This window comes from Otolemur garnettii, unplaced genomic scaffold, assembly GCF_000181295.1.
Source record: "Otolemur garnettii isolate 467f Iridium unplaced genomic scaffold, OtoGar3 scaffold00142, whole genome shotgun sequence".
In the NCBI taxonomy this organism is placed as follows: domain Eukaryota; kingdom Metazoa; phylum Chordata; class Mammalia; order Primates; family Galagidae; genus Otolemur; species Otolemur garnettii.
This window is the reverse complement of record NW_003852537.1, coordinates 3,582,339-3,590,289: the sequence shown is the minus strand read 5'-3', so window position 1 is coordinate 3,590,289 and position 7,951 is coordinate 3,582,339. Positions and strand designations below refer to the sequence as shown.

The following is a 7,951-nucleotide window of genomic DNA, read 5'->3' as shown; positions in this document are numbered from 1 at the left end:
AGTATCCCTTAATAGATGAATTCACAAAGAAAAAATTCTTTCATGGGCGGCACCTGTGGCTCAAGGAATAGGGTGCTGGCCCCATATGCTGGAGGTGGTGGGTTCAAACCTGGCACTGCCCAAAAACTGCAAAAAAAAAAAAAAATTCTTTCATTTGAGAAAACATGGATGGAAATTAAAATCATTATTCTGAATAAAACAAGCAAAACACAGAAAGATACATACTATGTATTTCCCCTTATATGTGGAATCTAAAACTATTACACTCACAGAAGGAGTAGAGAGTAGGATGATGATTAACATAGGTCTGGGGATAGAAAAAAATGAAGAGATGGTATCAAAAGAGTATAAAGCCTAAGTTATTTAGGAGAAATAAGTTTGATGTTTTAAAATATGGAATCTAATGCACAGCGTGGCTAATGACTACTATACATTTCATTTTCACAGAGATTAAATTGTAAAGGGTCTCATTATAAAAATCATTAAATATTTGAAGGAGTGCATACACTAATTAGCTTCATTTAATTATTCCACATTATTCTAAAATTATATCACCCTGTACTCCATAAATATATACAACTACAATTTGTCAATATTTAAAACAAGGGGGAAAAATGTACAAGACCTGATGGCTTTTTTTTTTTTTTAAACTGGTGAATTCTGGCTTGGTGCCTGTGGCTCAAGCACCTAAGGTGCCAGCCACATACATCTGAGCTGGCAGGTTTGAATCCAGCCCAGGCTTACCAAACAACAATGATGGTTGCAACCAAAAAATAGCCAGGTGTTTTGGTGGGTGCCTGTAGTCCCAACTACTTGGAAGGTGGAGGCAGGAGACTCGCTTGAGCCCAGGAGTTGGAGGTTGCTGTAAGCTGTGATGTTATAGCACTCTACCCAGGGTGACAGCTTGAGGCTCTGTCTCAAACAAAACAAAACAAAACAAAAATAAACTGGTGAATTCTACCAAGTATTTAAAGAAGACCTGATACAAATTCTTTTCAAATCAAATTTTTCCAAAAAACTAGAGGATGACATATTAACATTAAGTCAGTCTATGAAGCCAGCATTACTCTGATGACACCAAAGCCAGAAAAAGACACTACAAAAAAAACAAACAAACAAACAAACAAAAAACTAAAGACTAGGTCAATGCCTGTGGTTCAGTGGGTTGGGCACTGGCTCCATATGCCAAAGGTGGCAGGTTCAAATCCAGCCCTGGCCAAACTGCAACAAAAAAATAGCTAGGCGTTGTAGTGAGCACCTGTAGTCCTAGCTACTCGGGAGGCTGAGGCAAGAGAATTGCCTAAGCCCAAGAGTTGGAGGTTGCTGTGAGCAGTGTGATGCCACAGCACTCTACCAAGGGCCATAAAGTGAGACTCAGTCTCTACAAAACAAACAAACAAACAAACAAAAAACCCTTAAGACCAATATCCATCATAAATATGATGCAAAATTCTTCAACAAAATATTAGCATGTCAAATTCAGTAGCATATAACAAGGATGATGCAGCATTCTTATGTTAGATTTATTCCTGGAATAAAAAGTTTTAACATATGAAAATCATTCAAGGTAATACATCACATTAACAGAATAAAGAAAAGAAAGCTCACATGATTTTATTAATTGATTCAGAAAAAACATTTGACAAAATTTGACGCACTTTAATGCCTAAAACTTGTAACAAACTGTGAATATAAGGGTACTACCTTATATCTGTATATGAAAAACACACAGCAAATATGATAACAGAGAAAATCCGAAATGCTTTTCCTCTTTTATCATGAAAAAGGCACAAATGCCCACTTTGCCACTTCTATTCAAAAGTATTTGATGTTCTAGCCAAAGCAATTAGGTAAGAAAAATAAAGAGAATCCAAATTTGAAAAGAAGAACTGCAATTTCTCTATTGCAGAAAACCTGAAAGATCATACACACATACACAAATCAGAACTAATAAATGAATTCAGCAAAGTAGCAGGATAGGAAGTCAACATACAAAAATTAATTGCATTTCCACTTACTAACACTGAACCATCTGAAAAGGAAATTGGAAAAATAATTGAATTTGTAATAGTATCAAAAGCAATAAAATAGATAAGAACTAACTTAACCCATTAGGTGAGAGACTTGTATGATTAAATATTTTTAAAAAATTTTTTGAAAAGATTTAAAAAAACTGAAACATATCCCATGTTCATGGATTGGAAGACATACTATTAAGATACCAATACTATACAAAGAGATCTACAAATTCAAACAATTTCTTTCAAAATCCCAATGGTTTCTTTTTTACAGAAATAGAAAAAAAAAAATCTAAAATTCTTACAAAATCTCAAGGACCCAGAATACCCAGAACAATGTTGAAAAAGAACAAAACTGAAGAACTTATACTACATGATTTCAAGTTACTACAAAACTATAGTAATCAAACAGTAACATACCAGCACAAAGACAGACACTTAGACTAATATTGTAGAATAGAAAGCCCCCAAATAAATCCTTGAGTATATAGTCAAATGATTTTTGATAATAATGATGAAAAGATCATTCAATGGGGGAAAGAACAGTCTTTCCAGCAAACAATGTTGTGAAATTTCAAACATGTATGAAATTAAACTCTTACCTAATACTATATACAAAAATTAACTCATAATGAATCAAAGGTATGAATATAAGATTTATAGAAGAAAACATGGTCAAAAGCTTCAAGACATTGGATTGGCAGTGATTTCTAGTATTTGACACAAAAAGCACAGAAAACAAAAGAAAAAAATAGATAACTAGGATTTCATAAAATTTTAAAAAATAATTGTGCATCAAAAATCGCTATCAAATATAAAAAGGCAACAGAATGGGAAAATATTTGCAAATTATATATTTGATCTGAGATTAATAACCAGAATACACAGAGAATTTCTAAATATCAATGACAAAAAACCTCTTAATTTAAAAATGGACAAAGAAATTGAATAGACATTTCTTTTAAGGTGTACAAATAGCCAATAATAACAAGAAAGATGTTCAATGTCACTATCATTGTGAAAATGCAAATAACATGATAAAAAGATACTACCTTATTCTCATTAGGATGAATACTATAAAAACAAACGTGTTGGTGGGAATTTGGAGAAATTACTATGAAGGGTAAAATTATTTATTCACTGTGAAAAAAGTAAGGTGGTTCCTCAAAAACCTAAAAATGGAATTATTGTATGATCCAGAAATTCTAGGTATGTACTCAAAGACTTGGAAAAAAAGAAAAAAAGAGTCTCACAGAGATGTTTGTACACACATGTTAATTGCAGCACTATTTTTAATAACTAAAACATATAAGCAGTCCAAATGTCCATGGACAAATGAATAAGTAAACTGTGATATCCATATTACATACTATGTAATAGTAGTCAGCTATCAAAAGGAAGAAATTTTGACATATGCTACAATATGGAGTAGCCTTCAATACATCATATCAAGTAAAATAAAACCAGTCACTAAAAAACAAATAATGTACAAGTCCACTAATATAAGTACTTAAAATCACGGAAACAAAAAGTAGAATGATATTTGCCAGGACAGTGAGAATGAGGGAATAAACAGTTACTGTTTAATGAGTATAGAGTTTTACAAGATGAAAAGAGTTATGAAGACAGGTAGTTGTTATGGTTACACATGACGGGTATACTGAATACTATTGAACTATACACTTAAAATGGTTATGTTCATAAATTTTATGTTATGTGTATTTTACCACAATTTTTAAGAGTTTTTTAAAGTTTTTAAAAATTTATTTAAAAAGTTATTTATTCAAATTATTTATTTAAAATTTTAAAATGTCTTTGAAGGGCAGATAAAAGTACTAGCTATGTCTTGAAAGTTTTCAGCAGAGGAACACAGTCAGGAGGATGTGGTCAGTGTCAAATCCAAATTCCATGCCATAACCTCTTGGCACCAGCCAGGAACACACAGTGAAAGATCTTTTTATGACACTAGAAGTTCATACAAGATACTTAATCTCTTCCCTTAAGCATCCCTTTTCCTGTGTCATCTCAATGGTCTAACTATGAATGAATTGTTATGGTTATAGAGGCAGGGTGGAGGAAATGAGACTAGGATGACCATATCTACCATTTCTACTGCCATGTGTAAGCTTTGTATAGTCACAGGCTGGAGAAGTGGGGGAGATTTGCTCTTAAATCAGGATTTATGTTGTGGTAGATTTTATTGTCTTCCAACAGTTTTTCCTCTCCCTCTTCCCATATTTTATCCCTTTACTGACTGTGGAAGGGTTGTAATTTTTTACCTCAATAGCTCTGAACTTAGCCATGTGAGTCTGTAGACAGTGGAATGTTAGTGAAAGTGATAAAAGCAGAACCTTTCAATTATGTGCCTGCAGTGTTTGTTTTGATCTTTGCACTTATGCTATTGATCTTGAAAGGAAAATGCCTGGGTACTATCTGGTTGAAGAATGATGGAAACAGGTAAGAAAGACCTAACGTAAATTAAAGGCTGGTAGCCAGCTTAGACCAACTGAGTCTGAGAGAATTTAATGGCAGGTTAGCTGCTCCAAGGACCTGAGAGCAAGAAATAAACAAACTATGGAACCACTGAAATTTGGGATGTGTTTTTAATGTGCAAAATAACCGACCGCTGCAAACACTTTGATTCATTTGGAAAACTGACTGTTTTAATTTTTTAATTCAGATGTTGTTAAAATTTGACTAAGGAACGTTTTGATTTTTCTAAAAGTTAATTTTAAAAATGTGAAAGGCCAAAGACTGAGATTGTTATGAAAGGCAAGAGAAAAAATTTTCAATGACTATTAAAGAAAAAGAAGGAAACAGATATTAAGGTGAATAACATTGCGTGCTTTAAGTTGTACTTACCTACTTTTCTACATTTTAAGCAGTATTTCAGAGTAGTGAGCCCTTTTCTATTTAAAAGTAAAAACATAGAGGCTTCCTTCTGCAACAGGCGCAGTTCACACTCTGGTGCAGTCTCTTTCTGCTGCATCTTCATTCCCTGTTCCTTGCATATCATGCTTGGTGAAGCCACAGAAATGATTCCTTCTACAGAGCAGGAGTTGCCACAGCCTCAGGCTGAGACACTGTCTGGATCAGAATCTGACAGCGACGAGTTAGTACCAGAGCTAGAGAAACAAGATTCCACACAGGCAACCACACAGCAAGCACAGCTGGCAGCAGCAGCTGAAATCGATGAAGAACCAGTTAGTAAAGCAAAACAGAGTCGGAGTGAAAAGAAGGCACAAAGGCTATGTCGAAATTGGGTCTTTAACAAGTTACAGGGGTTACTAGAGTCCCTGTCTGGAAATCTAAGAATATCTTCTTTGTCATCACAAAACCACATGTCCAGAACAGCCCAGCTTCCGATACCTACATAGTTTTTGGTGAAGCCAAGATCAAGGATTTATCTAAGCAGACACAGCTAGCAGCTGCTGAGAAATTCAAAGTTGAAGGTGAAGCTGTCTCAAACATTCAAGAAAACACACAGACTCCAACTGTACAAGAGGAGAGTGAAGAGGAAGAGGTCAATGAAATAGGTGTGGAAGTTAAGGACATAGAATTGGTCAGGTTACAAGCAAATGTGTGGAGAGCAAAGGCAGTCCTAGCTCTCAAGAGCAACAGTAATTACATTTTAAATGCTACTATGGAGCTAACAATGTAACCATCCAAAAAAGGAGGACTATTTTGGTGTTTCAAAAAAGTAATTGCAGCTTGGTTTGAAATTTGTACTGTTTCTATCATTAATAAAGTTAGGACTTTTTGTTAAAAAAAAAAAAGAAAGAAATTCCAATAGTAGATAGTTTTAGCACCCCAGTGCAACTCAATCCAAACAAAGCATCTCCTAGACACATTTTTATTAACATTGCCAAATTTAATATGAAGGAAAAAATCCTGCAAGCAGCCAGGCATAAGAAAAGCATTACCTAAAAAGGAGGAATATTAGGATGACTGCAAACCTTACACCCAAAACTTTTCAACCCAAAAAAGGATGTTATTGACCTTCAATCTTCTAAAACAAAACAACTTTCAGCCTAGGATCCAGCTAACCTGAGTTTCCTTGTGATGAAGAAATCAAATACTTTACTGACATCCACATGCTGAGGAAATTTGCCATAACTAGACCAGCTCACCAGGAAATACTCAGACCCATTTTCCATAATAACCAGCACAATAGTTTACCACCAAAGTAAACTCATTCAGTATTTATTGAACAAAACCTAACTTTCACAATAGTAAAAGTATTAAGAATATGAACTGGACCTTTGAAAAACAAGATAGCCATAACACTATCATACCTGTCAATTCTCTCAGTTAATGTGAATGGCTTAAATTCTTCTCTAATGAGGCACAGGTTGGCTGAGTGGATACAAAAACTCAGGCCAGGTATCTGTTGCCTACAAGAGTCCCATTTTACCTCAAAAGATAAAATAAGACTCAGGTCGAAGGGATGGACATTTATAATACAGGCAAATGGAAATCAGAAAAAAGCAGGGGTTGCAATCTTATTTGCAAATACAATTGGATTTAAACCAACAAAAATAAAGAAAAACAAAGATGGACATTATATATTTGTCAAAGAAAAAACTCAACATGAAGAGAATTTAATAATTAACATTTATGCATCCTACCTGAATGCTCCTCAATTTATAAAACAAACCCTAATAGACATGAACAATTTGATCTCTCCCTGCACTATAATAGTTGGAGATTTTAACGCCCATTTGTCAGTTCTGTAGAGATATTCCAAGAAGAAACTGAACAAAGAAATAATGGACTTAAACTTGACCCTAGAATAAATGGACTTAACAAACATTTACAGAACATTTCATCCTAATAAAACTGAATACACATTCTTCTCATCAGCCCATGGATCATCCTCTAAAATTGATTATATTTTAGGACACAAGTCTAATCTCAACAAATTTAAAAGAATAGAAATTATTCCTTATATCTTTTCAGACCATGACAGAGTAGAAGTTGAACTCAACAACAACAGAAATCTTCATACTCAACAAACTCATGGAAACCAAACAACCTTAGGCTGGGTCAAAGATGAGTTAAGAAGGAAATCATTAGATTTTTGGAACAAAATGATAATAAAGACACAAATTATCAAAACCTGTGGGATACTGAAAAGGAAGAGGGAAAATTATAGCATTAGAAGCCATCATCAAAAAACAGAGAGAGCAAGTCAGCAACCTAATAGGCCATCTTAACCAGCTGGGAAAGGAAGATCAATTCAACCCTAAACTCAGTAGAAGAAAAGAAATAACCAAATTACAGCAAAATTAAAAGAAATTGAAAACAAAAGAATCATTCAGAAGGTCAATGAAATGAGAAGTTGGCTCTTTGAAAAGATTAATAAAATTGATAAATCTTTAGTAGACTAACCAGAAACAGAATAGTTAAATCTCTAATAACGCGAATCAGAAATGATAGAGGGGAAATAACAACAGATACCACAGAAATTCAAAAAGTCTTCAATGATTACTACAAAAAACTCTATTCTCAGAAATATGAAAATGTGAAGGGAATGGATCAAGTATATTCAAATGGAGACAGAGGAGGTCAAACTCTCACTCTTCATGGATGACATGATCTTATACCTGGAAAACTCCAGGGACTCAACTACAACACTCTGAGAAATCATCAAGGAATATAGCAGTATCTCAAGATACAAAATCAATACCTACAAATCAGTAGCTTTTATATATACCAACAATAGTCAAGCCAAAAATATAGTCTATTCTTTTTACATTAGTGCCAAAGAAAACGAAATACCTGGGCATTTATCTAACAAAGGACTTGAAAGATCTCTATAAGAGAACTACGAAGCCCTGAGAAAAGGAATAGCAGAAGATGCTAATGAATGGAAAAACATACCGTGCTGGTGACTAGGAAGAATCAAGATTGTTAAAATGTCCATACTTCCC

At 34.0% G+C, this 7,951-nt stretch overlaps 1 pseudogene; it reads left to right on the top strand.

Moving 5' to 3' along the window:
* Positions 1–5,032: 5,032 nt before the first annotated feature.
* On the top strand, positions 5,033–5,679 carry LOC100959062 (annotated as a pseudogene).
* Positions 5,680–7,951: the final 2,272 nt, after the last annotated feature.